This window comes from Falco biarmicus, chromosome 2 (genome assembly GCF_023638135.1).
Source record: "Falco biarmicus isolate bFalBia1 chromosome 2, bFalBia1.pri, whole genome shotgun sequence".
Lineage (NCBI taxonomy): Eukaryota > Metazoa > Chordata > Aves > Falconiformes > Falconidae > Falco > Falco biarmicus.
In genome coordinates this window covers 96,888,647-96,909,077 of record NC_079289.1, presented here as the reverse complement: position 1 = coordinate 96,909,077, position 20,431 = coordinate 96,888,647, and the positions used below count along the sequence as shown (strand labels likewise).

The window sequence follows — 20,431 nt, the reverse complement described above, 5'->3', positions numbered from 1 at the left end:
TTTGTGTTACTGTTATCCTAACTAGCAAAAAAATGTCAACATGCTGATGAATAGGAGAGACTCAAAGTGCCAACTTCTGAGAAATGTCTGGGATCACCAGTTATAATTGGCTTCTGTATGAGTTACAACCATGGGATTATTTAGGTTTTGAAGCCTAGTTCCAAGAGCATGATTCATATCAACAGACCTGCTTCCTCCATGGGATGTGGCGGTGGTGTATTTGCAGGGTCAGGCCTTACTGGTGGTGGGAGCCAGGATAACTGAATCTCGTTCTACCTTCAGTGCCAGCAGACAGTATATGAAAGTGAAGAACAAGAGATAGTACAACATTAAATACATTTGTGTGACTGATTGAGACCTCTTCAGCAGAAATAAGAATAAATGCCACCTTATGTTATCCTGGCACATACCTTTCAATGTTGAGTGCTTATCAGCAAGATCCAAGTATTTTGAACTTTATTTCCCGGTTGCATTTAGGGTCAAATAAAGATAATTAGATACCACTTTCAGCCTTAAAGTGTACTTAACACAGTGTGGCTCAACAGAGGAATTAGTTATTTATTTGTAAATACTGTGTTCATTGATGATACTGTATTTACACTTGATTTTTATATATTGGACACAAAAAGGTTGTTGAAAGGCTGCCTTGTTATAGTGTACATAAATATTTTCCATCATTTGTAATTTAAATATAACCTCAGTCTGCTGTCTTTATTTCAGATAAATCAGAGAGTTACTTTTCCTTTTTAGTTTCAGTATTGGAAGAATCAAGATGTAATAGAAATTACTTTTTAGCAGACACCTTCTGGCACTGAATCATTCATCTGTACTCATTAAGTAAAGTATACGGTTATTAAATGGCCACTCAGTAATACAGTAGCAGCATAGGAGGGGGATATGTGCTTTCTTCACTGAGTCTACATCATTTCAGCAGAGGCTGAGATTTTTAAATGAAGAAGATGCGGTTGCACAGATTTTACTACAAGCTGTGAGGATCCTGGAGCTTAAACCCCCAGGCTGTATGTGAATATTTCACCTGGAGGAGAGGCTGCCTCCCTTGCCCTCCCAAATGAGCACTCGCTCCTGCTCTCTCACATGTCCTTGTAAACACACATAGGCACTGGTCAGCTTCCTGAGGATTTCAGCATGTGGCATATTAGAGGATTCAGGAAGAGACCCCATTAATTCTCTGGGAGGAGTACGATTTTGGACAGCAGCAGGACACAAAGGTAGACAAGAGAGAACTGAGATCACTGTTGTTGCCCTGAAGGGATGGGGTTGCATTTGATGGAAGAGAAGCCTGGATCTGCTGCTGTGTTAAGAGGAAAGGAACGATGTGACTCACTACTGTTTTATCATCATGAGAAGGGGAAGTATAGTGGCTCACAAGAAAAAATGAAGAAAAGCTTTTTTTGTACTATTATATACTAATAGTGCAAATTTAGAAGTACTGCAAATGGGAAAGAAACACAAGGCTTAAGTACAGGTAAGTTTATCAGCATGTGAAGCAAAATAGCATGTGATGTGTGCCATGAAAATGTGACACTGTATTTGAATGAGGTGGGGCTGGAAGAAGAGGGAATAATACTGGGAATAAGCTCAGGATAACAATTAATGACAGGTCTAGCTTTAAATCCAATGTAACTCTTCTAGATTTTTATTTTTCCAGAACTATCGTCTTTTGGGCAATCATCATACAGGTTACGTTAAACAAGGATGTAAATCATAGGAAGTTAATTGCAAAGATAATGTGAAAGATTAAAGTTTTCATTTACACTAATTTAATATTTTGCTTTACATTCACCTCTCTGATACACCAGTTCTGAATTGTATTAAAGCTAAGGAAAAGCTCCTGCAGCATTTGCAGCACGTGGGTTGCACCACCAAAGCGCTGATGATACTGTGCAGAAAGGCAACTGCATTCTTCATCATTTGAAACTTGGTTTGTACTTCAGTGAGGAAATTATGGGAAAGCGGAAGAAACAAACACAGGGACATGAATGGAAGAGGAGAAGTTGTGTGAGATAGGAGAATGTATAAAATATGGGAAAAGTTAAAATAAGGTAGAAGGGCAGATTAGCTGACAGGTTCAGGCTATTGATATGTAAATCCATGTTAGGAACAGTCCTACAGCTGGCTGTTAGTGTTCATTGATACTAAGAAGCTGTGATCACCTAACCTATACTAATCTATATTAAGGTTTCTTTTCAAAAGATGCCTGTTATAAATAATAGTGAAGTCATGAGGTGAGTCTTCTGTTTGTGTTGGTATAGTTCATATTGTGTTGATACAAGCTACCAACCCAAATACTGAAATTATTCTAAAAATAGGAATTATGCAGTAAATCAAATGTCTTTTAATATGCTTTATTATTTCGTGTCTTGGGGGAATCGGCCTCTCCCAATTTGTTTGCTGATGATACCAAACTAAGTGGGGAGGTGGACACTTTGGAAGGGAGAGCCATGCTGCAGGAAGCCCTGGAATAGGCTGGAAGCGTGGGCTAACAAGAACCTTATGAAGTTTGACAAGGACTTTGATCTGGGAAGACATCATCCAGGAGTGAAGCACAGGCTGGCATCTACCTGGCTGGGAAGCAGCTCCATGGAAAAGGGCCCTGGGGCTCCTGGTAGACAAGCAGCTCAATATGAGGGAGCAGTGTGCTGCGGCAGGAAAGCCAGCCAACAGGATGCTGGGCTGCATCAACAAAGGCATCATCATCAGAGATAAAGGAGTCATTATCCCACTCTTAATTGGTGCTGGTCTGGCCACACCTAGAATACTGCATTCGGTTTTGGTGCCCACTATATAAAAACGATCTGAACAGGTTGGAGAGGGTCCAAGGAAGTGCCACAAAGATGATCAAAGGACTGGGAAGCCTGCCATATGAGAAAAGGCTGAGAGAACTGGGTTTGTTCAGCCTTGAGAAAGGAACGCTTAGTAGGAGACCTTATCACCGTGTTCTAGTATTTAAAGGGTTGCAAATAAGATGGAGATTGCCTCTTTCCAAGGAGTCACATGGAAAAGACAAGAGGTAACGGGTACAAGTTACACCTGGGGACATTGTGATTGGACACGAGGAAAATTTTTCACAATGAGAACAATTGTCCATTGGAATAATCCTGCTGGAGAAGTGGTGGATTCTGCAACATTGGACACTTAAGATTCAGCTGAACCATCAGGGTGCTGGGTCATCTTGTCTAGACCATGAGTTTGCCAAGACCAGGTGGTCCTCGAGGTCCCTTCCAACCTGGTATTCTATGATTATATAAAATCATCTTAAATTCAGCCTTAATTCCCGTAAGCCCCTCCCCCAAGGAGGGATGTTTGAGACAAGACAGGAAGGTATCTTTGGTTAGTTTGTGCTTTCTAGGAAAAATCGGTGAAGGTGTGCTATCATCTACTTTATTCCAGTGGAATAAAGATAAGCACACTTGTCCTTGGTAAGCAGTGCCAAGAAAACCCTGGTTTTAATTAAAACCCATTCCTCCTTCCTTCCTGCAATACTTAATGTATTTGATTGAACCAAAGGGGTGTTACGTCTTCAGAAAGAATGGCTTAAATAAGTAATGGTAACTCTTGTTAACTGAAATGTAGAATGAGTTTAAGTTGAGATGTAGACTCTATGTAGTTTTATTTGGGTTCTTTGTAGAATGTCTGGGTTTGGGGGATTTTTTGTGGGTTTTTTGTTGTTCTAATTTGAAAGAGTAGATGGTGTTAAATCTAACTTCAGGATTCAGGTACCTACAGTCTGCAAAGCCTGCATACAGCTGCCTTGACATCTAAATATTCCTGTCTGTGTATTTTTACATTAAGTAAGGCAAGGGATTTAAGTGCCTAAACTTCTACTTCTGCACAGACAGCACTGCTGCTTTGGCTTGTCTTCTGCCCAAGTCCCTCTTGGATCCTGAAATTAAGTGTTCCTACTAATTAGCCCTTGTACAGATCTTAGTAATGGCCACCACTGAAAATGAATTCAGCACAAAGTGTAGCAGCCAAGGCTGTGGCATGCTAATCATAGAGCCTGTGTAGGAGCCAGGAAGGTAAATATGGAAAAGATAGGGAGTTGGTTGTCTAGAATAAATCTGAAAATTTCTGGGGCAAGAGGCAGGTGCAAGAGGCTGAGTGGGAGAGTAAAGCAGTGAAAAAATCATTGGAAAGTGAGAAGTGGTGTGGAAGAGCTAACACAGCTGTGAAGAGGACAGAAAACTGAGAGACGATGCTGAGATTAAAGGGAAAGCTAGTATATGTGAGCTGGAAGCTAATGGGAAATGGGATTCTGGTTGCAGGCAGGTGAGGGAGCAATATGTCTTACAATGAAGTCGATGAGAATGAAGCAGTTACTGTAAAGAGGCAAGGAGGCAAGATGAGATCAGAAATAGGAGACTGAGCTTGATGACAGAGTGTGACGGAGGCGGTGGTGTATGTCCCCAGTGTTGGCAATGGTGCAGCTTGGATGAGAAGGAGAGGTGGCCAGGTTTTGAGGGAGGCTCTGGGTGTGTGCATTGAACAAGGTGGAGCTTCTCCCTTTCAACAGTTACTGTCTTCAAAAGAGCTGGAAAGTAAACCAAGCTCAGAAAGTTGTCTCGAGTAATGTTAGTGTTACGAAGAACAAGCACTGCGAAGCTGGGAAGGTGAAGAATTAAGGTTGTCTCGAATATGTTAGCTGAACTTCTTTGGACATACGCATTATGATACAGTTTTAAATTGTAAGATACCAGAACTGTATTGTCTTTTCAACTGGACCAGAAGTGTACGAAAACTGTTCAGCCAAGGAGATAGGTCTTTGAAAACTTGCTTTCATTTGTTGTAGAAACCTTAAGACAGGTAGTGAATGGGGCAGTGCGCTACAAGAAAGCAAAGATGTGTCAGTTGGTTAAGGCACATGAATACAACTTCCTCAGAAAAATCGGTTAGAAATATTATATAAGGCTAGGTACTGTGGTAAATGAGTTTTAGGAACCTTTGGTCGAACACTACAGTTTGTAATGCTCCTAATGGAAAAGTTTCATTCCTTAAGTTCACAGACTATGGGGATCATATAATGTACATCTCAGGGGACTGTAATGCAATTTGTTGTTATCCTGACAGCACCGAAGAGGAGCTCTGTGTGAGAACTAGCATTTCTGTCCTCAGAGTGCTGTTCTGAAATGGCACAGAATAACCTGGAGTAAGTAAAGTGTAGAGCTGTGCTGTGACCAGATGCAATTCAGTTAATGGGCAGATCTTCAGTACTCTCTTTTCTCCTATCTGCTGTATTCACTGAATGAAGTTGAGGCCCTATGGAAAAAAATTGCACACCATCACCTAATAAAAAGCCTGTCAGAATAGATATGAACAAGGCAGCCAATTAACTCCAAATCCCTAATAAATAAAAATACAATTGGGACTTCTGAAGTGCTTACCTTAAACATTTATTGGTTTCCACCTCACTGGACGTCTTGTTATTTTAAGAATTTAGGGTTGTTGAGGATGTTGATGCTTATATATAGCTTGTTGAATTTTGTGGGTCTTTTAAATTACTTGTTTTCCATATATTTGTCCTGCAAAAATCTGGATGCACAATATGCAAAGAAAACTTAAAAACTAGGAAACATAGTTATAGTCAGTTTTTTAATTTCTGTTGATTTCAGTAAAATCTTCTTTGAAAAACGGTGCCTTGCTTACTCTTCCAATTATATATTTATTTGCATGAGCAGATGGAGAAGATGAAAAATAATTTTCTTTTGATCTGATGTAATTGTATTTTAGGGGAACTAATTCCATCTCTACCTGGTTATATTCTGACCATGGTCAAAAGTAAAGCTGCAGTTACTGTTTAAAGAGACTAGTTTCAGTGGTTGTGTTCTATCAAATGCAGTTCTTTTCTACTGTTATTGTTAGATGAGCTGCTCTAAATTAGATGGTCTAATTCTGTAATTTTGAATATATGCAGGTGGACTTTTGTGTCAGCATAGCCACACTTGTTTAATTGGAACTCCATATGTTTGCAAAAATCAATTCTATATGGTTGAATAGCACATTTTGAAAATGTTTCTTTAATTCATACTAGTGCTTGGAGAACCTAGCATAACTTCATTTTTTGAGCTTCTCCTTAACTAAGTGACAGTGCACCTGTACACGAACCTTCTTTCAATTTTTAAAGTCATAACTGAGTATGTAGGACTTTCTTGTTACATGTTAACAGTTTTAAGGTAGTTTAAATCTGTGGCTAACAAAGCCTTAACTGTGTTGCTGTCTGTACTCCTAAAAACAAGTGATGAAATATACCTAAGTCATGCAATCCCACTTTCTACCAGTTTGAATTTACATGAGGTTTCTCACAGAAAACTCTTTCATTTAAGTTGTGCTGGGTCTAAAAAAATATATATATATGTAGAACTGCTCAAATAAAACACAGTCTTTTTGCAGGGGAAAAAAAGCTTCGAGTTTGCTTCTGGTTAAGCAAATTGATGGGAAATAATCCTGTTAGAAAAGCTGGAGATCCAAATTTTTAAATTGTTGACAATTTGGGGCCATGGGAGTTGATAAAATCAAGAGATGAACTTACGAGGAGTTATGTAAATTTTTTTTTCTTTGTTTTTTTATTGTACACAGGTACCTAAGGATAAAACTGGCCTGAAGGGAAAATCTGGGGGAAACTGGGGATCTTGACTGTTCTTGCACCTGAGTAAGTGAATGCTTAGCTGGAAATCGGCTTTACATGTTAAAACTGTTAAATATTTTTCACAACCTCTGTGCCTAATTACAGTCTGTAACGTGAGACAATACCTTGGCTTTTGAATTGAAAAGTTCTAGAAGTACCAGGGCTAGCTAAAAGGTGCAGAGCCTTCAGTGCTTTGCAGTAGGTTTGGTTTTTATTGCTACCCTTAAAGCTTCCATAAAATTAAATATAGATTATATGCAGGATTTCTTGGTATTTTAGTATTTCACCTTTTTAATTATTTATCTTGAGGCTAATTTCTGAGTTTGAATGACTTCTCTATTTCATAAAGTTAAACTTGATCTTGCTGGTTTGTGATCATAATAAGGCACTGAGATTCAGAAGGACTGAATTCCTAAGAAGAGGCCAGGTTAAGTATGAGGCCATCAGAGGACAAAGGCAGAGAAGATGACCTTGTGGTGGCCTAACGTGATTGTCTTGGAAAGGGTGAATGATCATTTCAGGTTGTTTGAGACAAAAGCTATTGTCTTGGTTAGGTTTGCTTCCAACTAAAGCAATTGGATTACCTTCCATTTAAACTTGGACAGAGACAGCTTTTCTTCACCAGCTTTGCCAGGGCATGTGGCAGACATTCCTAGGCATCCGAAGGTCCCCAGTCCCAAACCTAGCCTACACAGGTTTCTGAAAAGGCAGGAAGAATATTTTTCAGTTATCCACCTAGCTTCCTCTTCTGGCAAGCCAAGCATTGTTCTGGTTACAATAAATTATTTTACGCGTCAAAAAGGTACTTTGTTGTATTATTTAACATTTTCATTTATTCATACATACTCACATATGAAAGGCATGTAATATTAATGAACAGATAAGTATAGTATAGCACAAAATTTCTTTCTACTGGTAACATGTTTTTAATAATGGGCAAGTTAATTGAGTTTTCTGAAACAACTGCCAGAGCTGGAGCCTTTCTGGTATTTATCATGCTAAAAGAATTGTTTAGTTTTAGGATGCTTCAGTAAGTTGAATATCCTTACTGGTATCTACATTAAATTTTACAAACTCTACTTATCAGCTCAGAGTCTCTTGATATAAACTTGTTATCTGTTCATTTTATTCCAAATCTGTGCTGTGGTTTAATCATATTCTTGTACTGAATGCATGAACTTACAAATTGATATCTGTCGTGTCACTTTGTGAAAGAATGTGTTTGTTTTGCCATAGTATTCAGTGGTTTTATCTCTTCATGATAGAGTAGTAGACAAAAAAAGTCTCTCATTGCTTTGGATATTAAAGAGAATTAAATATGCAATTTAAAAGTATGCCAGGCTTTGTGAGCTATACACACATAAGATTTAATTCATTCAGAAATGCATCATGGCAGCATTTAGCATTATTATTCCTTGACTTGTAAGTTGTAAGGGTGAAGCACAAATGCCTGAGACTGCATTCTAAGTAACTTCTTGTTTTCCAGTGTATTTGTCATTCTCATTGAAGTTCTGGTTCCTGTAAATATTATGCCTTGTTATACTTGTGCTCGTTATGTATGGTTTTAGGAATTAGGTCTGTGGACTAGTAAGAAGGTGTAAGATTTATTGAAGGAGAGTTCAGTATTCTTAAATGACAGTACCATGTTTTGAATTCAAAATTGGCTCAACAGCTCTGTTTTAAATCCAGCAGGGAACTTTTGAGAGAGGTTTTTGCGTTGTTTCTTTTAACTTCTATACTAACATGTAGCAAATGTTTTCATTCATTTCCTGTGTTATCAGTCCTGCTCTGCATATTTTAGTCTATTGCTTTTGACAGTGATGAAAGACAGGTATTTCCTGACCTTTTGTATTCTGGTTGCTACATAAGCTCAGCTGTTCATTTTGGGAGTGTTTTCTTCTGTCTTGTTCCCATTTGCTCATTTGGAGGGAAGCACTAGAAACTCCAGGTGCAATTACAGTTTAAATTTCGTGCTTGCGTACGTGAGACAGGAGCTTGCCCATACAAAAGAAAGGTGGTCATTCTGCTGGGTTTGAGGATTTGTAGGTGTAGTGACTCCTGCCTTGACAAAGATACCTTGTGAGTGTTACGTTACTTTTTACTTGAATATTGTCCTTAAGTGTTGTGAGGAAGGCAGAAGTCAAGAACTCTTGAACTAAGAGATGGGGATAATCCAATTAAATTGTGTAGTCTGTTCCTTTATGAATATAGGATTGATCTCTAATTTAGGTGGTTTTACCCAGTTTATTATTTGCCAGTTATTGTAGTTACTGTATCACCTGCACATTTTCTCATTCAGACTTGAAATTCAGTTCCCTGGGGCAAGATTTTCTCTGTTAAGCATGGAAATGACCTGGCCTTGTTTTTGAGAGCATCCTGCACATAGCATTTCTTGTCCCTGGTGTTCTGGAAAGATCGATGTGTTTGTACAAACCTACATTTGGTTTTGAAGCAAGAAAAGACGTACCCGTGATGCAACCCTCTGTGTACTGCATTATGTTCTTTTTCAGGGATCAGTAGATAATAGCCTATACCGTATTTAGAGGCTGAAGTGAAGCCAACTGGTACTGTTGCTACAGCCTATTGATACTGTAGGACAAAGCTCTTGTTTTAGCAGTTAATTTCAGGGAGATTGTTATTATTTTTGTAAATCATAGTGTATGGTTTCTGACAGTTTTTAAAGATGTCATATGCTCTGCTGTTCATAGTCTAGAAGTCTCTGGGGATTGAAAACTCTACAGTATCTCTCTCACAGAGTGCAATTAAGTTTCTAATTAGAGTTGTATCAATTTAGCATCTACTGAAATCCTAAAAAAGTTGATGTTTGATGAAACAATTCTAGAAGGTTTTGTAATCTCATGAGAAATTTTTCGATGAGGATTTTTGGGGGTTTTATACTTCTTATTTAATATTTCTGTTGTTGTTCAGAAAGTGGTATTTGAGTAATGGAAAGCTCCAGTACCTGAAATTTTAATAGAAAGGAACCAAAAAAAAAAAATTATTTAAACTATTTTATTAAAATACCTTGTTCTCAGACATCTAACAGAACTGTCGTTGCAACCCTCCCCCACACTTTCTGTCTTTGAAAGACAACTTATTTTGATCAGACCTAAAATGCTGATGAAATTATATCTCCTTGTTTTGCCTGAAGCCATGTGTCTTAGCCTTTCATTGGTGTTTGGCAAGTTGTTTATCACTACATTTGAAAGGTACCAAAGTCCTGTGGTTGGCCTCAGCATTGAAATATATAGACACTTCCACTTTATGAGGCTGTAAACCAGATAATTCATCACTAGTGGGGATCTGGAAGTAGACGTGGGCTTTTAAAGAACAATATGTTATATTACAAATTCCTCTGGAGGGGGAGTGTTTGTTTTTAGAGATTCCTGGAAAGTGGAACCTATTATGGTGGTGTTGTGCATGTAATAAGTCATGTACTTTGCCTAGGTTGTTATTTTGGGTTTTTTTTCTTAAAGGTCTAAGGTCGTTCAGTCATGCTGTTATAATAATAACAAGTAGCATCCTCTGCAAACACAGAAGATGGGAGAAAATTGTATTTTTTTTAAAGTGTAATATTCTCAACTCTCAATATAAATAAATGTCATGCAAATTCATGTGAACAGCAGTGCAGCTGTATTGCTGTTGTCTGCCCAAATAACTAGTAATGAGAAGGGAAGAGGGGATGACAAGGGGGATACGTATCGGCAGTTGGCATTGTGGTATGAATTAATTGACACTGTGGTTGGGGGAGGGGGGTGTCATTACAGGAGGCTTCATCTGCTGCTCTTCAATATTTAGAAAGCATCTTTAGTGATCCTTTTTGCAAACCAGCTCATGCAGTAACTGGCAAAACAGAAGCAATTAGTGGTGTAATCTCAAAGGGAATCTCAAGCTTCACTTTAAGTACAATGATTAAATCCACTAAAATGATAACCATTGCTGCCAAGAACTCCTGTAATTGGTCACTAATGTATTTTGTTGTAGCAGTCGATAACTACTGGATTTCATGCATGTAATTAGTAACGCATACACGTTTGGTCAGTAAAATTGAAAATCCTAATAACTGAGGCTAGAGGCAGTGGGAAGGAACATAGAGCTGGAGAACTGAAATAGTGCTCTGTTGATGGTACCTAACTAGAACTGTATGCTTCAATAAAACAAGTGTCCTACTGTGCTGGAATACAAATCGGCTGTCTGTGGCAGGATATAGCAAAGACGTTTGGCAGAGAGGGATTTGAAAGCTTCTGGCGTAATGTAATTGAATTGGCCATTTCTTTAAAGATACAGCAAATTGTTTGCTGTGGCATTCATCATCATAAGGAAGGTCAGACAGCTTGCCAAACATATGATATTCATAATAAAAAGTAAAATGGTGACGCTTATATTGAAACACAAATCATGTTACCATATTTGTAAAAGCTGTGGAAATGAATGGGAATATTTTTGGTGGTGCTGAGGCATTAGTAATCTAAGTAACACTGTAATTCAAGAGGGGGAAAGCACATAGTCAGGGAAAAGACCCCCAAGGGAATTCAGCTAGTGAGCAACATATGATCCCCCTGACTTGAGAGGATAGTAGGTGTTTTGGCAGTATTACTGACTCTTCTGATCACTTAAGGGAAGATAAGCTGGTATGATCCTATTTTTTCCCTTTTAAGAAAACAAAGGGGAAAATAACAAAAGAAGAATTACTTAAGGAAGCCTTTAAAAAGAGACAAAAACTAAACTGAAGCATTGCTGGGTTTTGTTAGTCGGTTACACTGTGACAGAACAAGATGATGCAACAACCTGTAGCATATCTGAAATGTTACATGAAATGCTCAATATTGGTACATTGGGAAACGGCTTTCGAGTCACACCCAGAACACTGAACTTAAATTGCATGGTGACAGGAGCTTTGGGCCACAGTGATGCTTCTGCAAAAGAGTAGCTTTTAGCTCTTAGGTTCTAACACATTCAAGAGACTGGCATTTTTATTTCTTGCACCACTGCACCACTGATAGGGTTGGAAATGAGAATCAAAATAATTAGATTGGATATATAGATCCCAGCAAACTGGCCAAGAAAGCAGCTGGGCTGGGGAGGGCTGCTTTGAATGCTGAACTGTGCCACTGCTTTTTTTATGAGAAGGTGAGGACGGAAGGAGTAAACTAGAGTGCAGATGCTTGCCATTTATATTCCAAGCATGTAATAAAATAATTGAATATATGCTTCCTCCTATTAAAGCCTGTTAGAATCAGTGATAAAGTACATTAGCATTATATTAAAAAGGAAGCACAAATTTTCAGGTAGTATATCTTACTTACAATATGCATGGTGCACAGATAGGCATACTAAGAAGTGGTCTTTTGCATCATCCAGGGTGTTTGTCCTTGCTGATACATGACTGTTCCCATCAGCGCATTTTCTGTTATTTTGTCCAACAGTAGCTTTGCAGTATTCCCTCTGGCAGTTTTTTCACAGGTCAACATTTGTTCCCCTCCAAAAAGCTTTTCCTGCTAATCACTCAATATTTTCCATTAACAAAAAAAAAACAACAAAAAACCCAACAAAAATTTCCATTTACTCCTCCTTGAGTTTCCATATCTGATAAAAAAATGTTTTCCTCTTTCTGCTGTGCAGATTCCTCCTTTAGATATTTGTAAACTATTACCCCACTTTCTCTTTGCCCCACTTTGCCATTTTTCACCTGTACAAATGTATCTGTCAGTCTTTACTCAAGTCACTACTTCATGGTTTCGCTTTTCAGAGACTCCTCTCCATTTAACCAGGAGATTCAGGAGTCCAGGTCCTCCTAAATTTATAGAGGATATATTTTTTATCTACTAGCATGATTTCTGATTATTTTCTTTTTTTTAAAATTCTACTATGTAGCTTGGCTGTCCATGATATCTCCTACTTAATTTATGTCTCAGTGCACTTTTTCCTTTCCTTCCTTATTACTAACTTTTTTTTTTTAATATATCAAATGTGTTATATCTTGCATTTTCCCAAGTAGTATCTCTTTGTTACTTTCCATTTGTATTTCTGTGTTACCTTTCATTGCATCAAGTCCCATGTCCTTCTTTTCCCTGCAACTTCCAATCTATCCAGTCAATGTTAAGCATCAGTCCAGAACAGCCTAGTGGTTTGTGTGCACATCTGTGGTGAGGAAAGCAGTGGATGCAGTATCTCCTGTGCTTTGAAACCATATGTACAGAGCTATGTCTCTGCTAATACTGTATGATAATAACACATGCTTAAGTATTTGCCTGCTTTTGCAGAAGCCTGTCCTGCATCCTGTCCCTAAAACACTGGCTGAATTTGTAAGCAAATCCAGCAGTTACTGCCTCCAGTTTTAGTCACTGAAAAAAGCTATGTTGAGCTGTTCCTGAACATCCTCGTTCTGGACTAAATACCAGCATTTTTCTCCTGTTTCCCTATTCCAGATCTCCAGGTGATTCTAGTTGTTAAGTTTTCTTACTGTGCTTTTCAGTTTACTATTTCATGTTGCACTATTCAGTTGTAAAGATAGTGATGAGGAATAGCAAAGTGATGTCTTTTTGTTTTCATCTGTGCAAGCCCATAATATCTAAACCTCCTTCAGAATTTTTCATTTGTGGATCTTGAGGTGCGCTGCAGCCATACTGTACAGCTTGCATGTAAATCTACCATTCAGTGATACTATGTTTTGATGTAGGATTGTAAGACTAACATGTAAAAAGTGTATTTGCCATCATATCGAATGGATAATATTTAACTAGTACAGAGGTGCAGTGTGGAGGAGCAGTACTCATACCTGAAACTCAGAATGTTTGGATGTATTAGAGAAAGAGTTTGGAAGTTCTGGAAGAGCTCATCTTTTGGTAGGAAACAGAAAATCTAATCTGTTTTGTTAAATAGAGACTGGAATTGTGAGTTGGTCATCATCTCGTAATAAGCGTGTGAAAATTTATGATATGAGAAGGCTCTTTTGCGTGGAAGTTAGGGAAATAAAGATGCACTGGAAATAAGTTAAAGGTAGAAAAATCAAACAGGAAACAGATTTTGTTACTCCGCCAATATTCATAGCTATTTTAATGCTGCAAAATTGTTGAAATTGGGGTGAGGAATTGTCCATTAGCTAAAATTTTTACATCCTGTTCAGATGAATTTCTAAAATACAGATTTCTTGCAATGTTTCAAAGTTAGGTATAATGCAAGAATTGTATGTTTGAGTTGTAAAACTTCTGTTGTTGAAGTAACCCAGTTAAATAATGTACTGGTCTCTTTTTGTCTTCATGCTTATGAAGGTGTACTGTTAAGGTTAGGGCTTACATGCAGATTATTTAGCTGAGAAGGATGGTCATATGTTTCTGGGTGACAGCTGCAACACAGTCGTTAATGTACAAGAAACTGAAGAAATAGTTCAGTAACTTGTCCTGCTCCAAAAATGATGCCTTCTGCCCAGTGCTGCTATTATGGCAGATAAAACGTACAGCCTGTTTAAGAGCCCAGTAAGGACTGAACGACGCTCAGGGTTTACTTGAATGCTTGGCACTGATGTTTTATATAGAGAATTTGGAACAAAGGAAAAGTTATTTTGTTTTTTAATAATTTTTTTCTTTGACCTTTATCTGCAGTGAAATTGGCTGGCTGTATCACAGCGCGTTTGAATGCAACATTTTATTTATGGCCATAATTCCATAGAAGAACAAATGGAGTTTGGGAGAAACGGATAAATGACAAGAATCTTAGCTTTCTTAGATTAATCATTTGCTGAATGTGAATGAATGCAAATGCCCCTCACTTGAACAAGGAGATCAAATTAAATACCTTGTGGATGTTCGGTAATGTCTAAGAGGACTTGATCCCCCATGTTTTGACTACTGCCATTCAGTCAACAGTGTAACGGTGTATTTTATGCAGGCTGTAAAACCTAGGCAGTGTGTTACACAGGTAATATTTTCTGTACCTGTTAAGAGTGTTAAATGCTATTAGATATTTCCCATTCCAATGTAAAAATAGCCTTCTAATATATGAATTCTAGGTAATGGAAGCACCTTACATATTTCAGCACCACAGTATAGCATTTGTTTTGTTTAGGAGACCTGCAGATGGCTTTAATCTTCTGTTAAAATTATGTGTTATAAACAGCAGGATGTGCCACATAGCTAACTTGATTGTGTTTTAACTCAGAACAAACTGAGCTGTTTCTTCCTTATCAGGATGACTTTTCTATGGATGTTGTCTTACCCTTGGTTATTGGAACCATGTTTATGTCCTTTTTCTATGATAATCTTCAGAACTGATCATGTTCAGTGGTTATCTTACCCCTTGCAACTTTTCACTACCAATGCACATTTTATGGGATGATGTCTTCTGCTGTGCGACTAATGAACTCAACTCTTCATTATTCTGTTTTGACTTAGCTTTTGAAAGCCATCTGAAAATAGGTAGAAGAACATTCAAATTCTTCTGTTTTTTCTGATCTCTTATGCTAACACTTAGAAACATGGTCAGTGGTGTCTTCTTGTGAGGTAGTATACAATGAAGGAAATTTTTAGATTCTTTCTGAACTGGTGGAGGCGTTTCATTTACACACAGACTTAGCTGTGAAGAGATGCATATAGCTAGTTATTTAAAAAAATAAATACTGTGGCTGTGTAGGACTTGATTTTACCAAAGCATGTGGAAAATGTTTCATATTTTTGAAACAAACCCCATTATTTTTATGTGATCTTAGGGGAATATGTTTTTCAAAATCGCTTTGTTAGTGTAGCATGGTTTTTATACTTTTTAGTCTAAATTTAGTGAATTGGTTCTTAAATTAATAATACCCTTCTGCTACCCATGTATTGTTTGGAAAAATTCGGCTTGTTTAGGAAATGGGAAGTGACAGCACTGACATCTTAGCTCCCTACCTGGGAAAGTGCTTCCCTTATTTTCCTCTTCCGTGCTCCTCTCCAGAAACAAAAGCAAGACAAATACGCAGATGTTGAAAAGCATGAAAATTTGTTTAAAGTCTTTTCCTTCTGTCTTGTAACAATGGTTGCTGACAGCAGAAGGCTTGCTTGCTTGTTAAAATTAGATTTGAATGATCAGTATAATAGCGGTAGGAAATTGTAGGATGGAAGGGTGCCAGGAAGCCTATCTGTATCTGCCCTTTCGGTATGTGCAAGGTGGGCCCTGAATGACTTGAGCTGGCTCCTCAGTTGAGCAAGCATTGACCTATAGGACAAGTACTGGTTTAAGCATCCTTAACATACTTTGTATCTGGGCAAAATAGGGGGTATATACCAAGAACAGACACAAGCACAACAATGAAAGATGGCTGTTACAAGTTAGGCTTCCTAAGTGTGTGTTTCTTGTCCGTTCCTTGTATCATAATTAATTGGGCCCAAGCTCGTTACCTCTCACCGTTTTCCTGGACTAGGATTAAAAAAAAAAATAAAAAAAATAGTGTGTTTTGGGGCTTGTTTTATTGGATTTTATGGTTGTAAAAACACTGCAAAGTTTTCAAGAGCTAGCTGTGAGTAAATCAGAGGACGATGCCTGCTCTGAAGCTGTATCAGAGTCGGCTTCATTCTGGCTTATTCTGTTTCTCCTCAGCTGTTTTAAGGCAGTCCAGTACTCTGTTGCTTCCTTGCTATAGTTACTATCCACTGGCTTTCCAGTAACCCAATCTGTGGAAGACAGTGACCTCTATATGCACCTTAAAACCATTCACAGAAGTGGTTGTTATTCTGCTGATGCAGAATGCAGCTGCCCATTTAAATCTTTTTTTTTCTTACAGAGGGGCTGGTTGTGTCTCTGCTTTATACTGGCTTCTATTTCATTCTGGTGCAGTTTTTACACTATTTCCATAAGCAGCTTGGTTCCTGATTACTTTAGGGAGTGCTTTGCATGATATAATGGTAATTGATATCAGCTGAAGTGCTAAAGCTACCAATCCCCTAATTTAAATTAGTGCCAGTCGGAGATGGGAGAGCCAGAAGCAGGGTTGTGCATGGGAGAGGGCTCTGCTTTTGGAAATTATTCACTTTGCTCTCATAATGGAGTAAGAATTTTCTGACCTTCAGGTCATGTGGTTATTCTTGTCTGGGGTGGCAAAGTGGAGTCAAAGTGGTTGTGAAGGGGTGATCAAGGAGAAATTTTAGTTTAAGTGTTTAATGATGTTTAGTGCATTACTGTTCTCTTCATCAGTGCTATGAATGCAATCAGACATATTTTAAAATAAATCTACATAAATAACTGGCTTATAATAATACAGCATTGGTTTATATTTTTTTATATCATTTGTTTACATCTACTCCATTTAAAACTCTAGTGTGTGTGTGTATCCATCTATCTGTATATTTCTGGAGTTTACATATATATATAATGTTTATTTATTTTATGGAGACATAAGCGGTTCTACAGCTGGACTGTATTGTTTATAGTTATTATTTAATTGTTGGCAAATATTTGGAAGACACGGGACCACCGTAGTTTTCACTAGGCTGGTATAGGAAACTGGACCATACCCAAGAAAAAAATGAAAGTGTTGCCTGAGCATGAGAGGCTACTTTGAGCTGGCCTGCTTGTGTGTTCATCTTACAGACTGCAATCTGTACTCCTGCATGTGTACTAACTGGAAGAACAGTGGGTTACGTGGAAGATTTTGCTGGAAGTTATTGATGTATTTGTGTTTGAGAAAATGGATGGGAATTGATACAGGCTTTTTTCCCCAGAGTCCTTACAGACCTGGTAGAATGATATACTGTCAGGTAGGCTTCAGGTTGCCCAGATGATAATGGTTTGCTCAGCTCCACTGGTGGCTTGTTCTGTTCCCAGAACATATGTTTCCAGAAACATAAACCAAGTTTTCAGTAGATTCAGTCCATTATTTATTGTTACATCTCTGCTGATTAATTTAGTTGCTAGTCCTTTTTATTTTATCCTGTATTGAATTCATGGAGTTTGCCACGTTTCTCAAGACACGGTCAAGAGCCATTCCCTTAAATAGCCCAGATACTTGTGTAATGTAGAGCCTTTTTGTAAGTGTTCTTCCTCTTTGTCTTGTATCTATAAAACTATGTAAGTCTAACCTAGAATATTAAGGCGTTTATGGCCTTACTACTTAAATGCTAGGTCAACTCAGTGGCTTGTGATATTTTATATACTCTTAATCATAGTGTTAGCCAGTATTGTCTTTAAACATATTCCATGTCCCCTGGGTGTCTACCTACCATCTGTTACTTTATCCCATTAGATTTTCACCAGATTTTCAGCACAGTATGCTGGAGAGAAAATGGGAAAAACCCTCCTTATAGTTTCCCTTATTGATCTCCCAGTTTAGTCTTGATTACACAGCTGATCAGATTATGGTGACTCTTTCTATTTCTCACCTCACTGTACTTTCCAATTTGACCAAAAGCATATACGGGGAGCTGATTCTCCTCATTTCTGCACACAGGTATTTATGTGCATGCAGAATAAGTATACAAGATGCTTCTATAAACACTGTTTTCTGTTCCACTCACTTTGCACGGTGGGTATAAAGACTTGCATGTGGGGCCCAATTCTTTGCAACTTCAGCAGCTTCACGGCCTCTGTTTCCTCCTGTGGGCCAAGGGAATCCCAGCTCTTCACAGTTGACCTGAGATGATTCAAATGCAACAGCTCCCGAAGGGCCCATCCTGCCTTCCCTCCCCTTCTTGACCCGTGCTTCTGCTCCCTGGGTGCTGTCAGCTCTGTCGTCGTGCTGCCACGCAGTGCTGAAGAATGGTTTTATTTGTGAGCTGAGCTTTCAGTCAGATCAACAGTCTGATCCAGCCCCTGCCCCTGACACATGGCAACAGTAGGGCCTTAAATAAGCTTAGGCTGGCTATTAATACACAACACTGAGTCACTGCTGAAATGCTTTACTTTGCTGTGCACTCTTTTTAAAGCAAACCATTGCCGGATCTGGTCTGCCTAGAACTGGGCTAAAATTTGCCATCATGGGCCACTGAATGACAAGTGAGTCAGCCATTTGTGTAGAGAGGCAAGGCAGGCACGTGTGGAGGATTACCTCAGTGGGTGTCTGCAGCCACCCTGCCTCTGCTTGAACATCACCACCCGAATAAAAACCTGGGGAAATGCTCTCCAGGCAAAAAAAGTGGGTTTCTGTTCTCTTTAAAACCTTTGAGAAATTTAGTATTTTGGGAAGATGTGTGAGAATCATTTAGGAACACTGGTGGTCTTACCACCAGATGACTGATGTCAATAAACTCTCTCATGATGATGATGATGACGTTATAAAAAGGCTTTAGCAGGCTGGAGCTTGAACCTGGTGACAGTTCCAAACAACAGAGAGCACCTTTACTGTTATCTGACCTTAACCGACATTCCTGCATTGGGGACCATTGCATTACAGGGCAGGGAGGGGTTCATTCATTCACTGCTCACTTTTTGTGTTGCTGGACAAAAGCTTGCCTGATAAAACTGCATGTTTTCATGGCTAATGAGCTCAGCCAGTCCATGTACTACAGGAATTAAACTGTATGGAATATTACTGTGAAATACTTAGGTTCATTTACAAATACAAAGATTCACGTGTACAAATTGGCTTCAGTCTTAATTGATTTAGAATACTTGATTAGACAACACAGCTGAGCCAGTGTAACTCTTGCTGCTGCTGAGAGATGGTTCAGCCCTTGCTTTTGTCTTCCCTCCCTTCTGGCCATATGGTGCTTGTCTGACTCCTTGCTCCACCGCTGAACTCCATCCTTCCTGGAAGAGATCAAGCCATTTTATCTGGTTTGATGGTATCAAACAGGTGTGAAGAACTGTGTGCTTGCCTTCTGGAAACTGCATTTCAGCACAAGGATTGCTGGTCTAGTGAAAAAACCTCCAGTGCCAGGAGGTATGAGCTAGGTCAGCATGGGTCCATTTCTGCTTACTGTTTTGATCAAGAAAAGGAGTAGTCTGGTTTTACATATCTCTTCTGTGATATATTTTTAGACGTTACCACCTGCACATGATACAATAGTACCATGGCAAAAAGACGGGAAAAAAAAAAAAGGGGGGGGGGGGGGGGGGGGGAGAGAGAGAATGAGAGAGAGAGAGAGGAAAGAATGGCATTTCTAGCACAGATGGCATGATTGATAGAGCTGTGGTTTTACATACTTGGAATTTTAGTGGAGTGAGGAAACTTTCTACTCTCAACCTTACAGTATCCTGCATTCCAAAATAAAAGATATTAAAAAATGCCTTGGTGTGTGTATACTTGGCAGAAAAACAAGACTTACTACTTTACGCAGTAAAAATCAGTGGTCATAGAACAAAGTGGTTCTTCATCAGCTAGTCATGCAGAATGTGGCCATGCTTCAGTAGTTTTTGTGACAGATGAGGGCGTAATGTCTTTGAAGGACAGGCACTCCCTTGTGTTTATTCAAACTTTCTGTCTTATTGGGATTCTGTAAAGCTAGCAAGAGTCACCTTTGGTCTACTGCCATCCTTTATGGTAGCCCCATTGCAAAGCATCATGTGAAGTAATGTAGTAACTCTGGGAAACAGTTATAGAGTTGGTGGCACTAGGAATGGTAGGTTGGGTACCATCTTGATTTAACAACAGCCTTAGCAAGCCCATATGAAAGTACAAATGTCAGGGTTACAGGGGCGAAGTTAATGCTTGCGCTCAAAAGCTGGAGCAGGCACTAGGGCAAGAAACATCCTTGTTAGTGTTGCCAGAGTTCAGCTGCTGCTGTTTGCCAAAGGTGGGAGCAGCAGTGGGCAGTGGTGGGAGCTGCCCAGAGCCCAGCAGGGGCGGGGGTGGTGGGAAGGGAGAGGTTAGAGCAAGGCTGT

At 38.9% G+C, this 20,431-nt stretch overlaps 1 protein-coding gene across 4 annotated transcripts in view; it reads left to right on the top strand.

The window, feature by feature from the left end:
• TBL1X (transducin beta like 1 X-linked) overlaps window positions 1-20,431 on the top strand; it is a 199,955-nt gene that overhangs the window by 52,145 nt on the left and 127,379 nt on the right. For 3 of the 4 annotated variants that reach the window (XM_056329853.1, XM_056329849.1, XM_056329850.1), the window contains exon 2: window positions 6,595-6,667. The exons of the other annotated variant lie outside the window; for it this stretch is intronic. The gene's annotated coding sequence lies outside the window, so the exon portion shown is untranslated. The remainder of the gene's footprint in view (window positions 1-6,594; window positions 6,668-20,431) is intronic. 4 annotated transcript variants of the gene reach the window in all.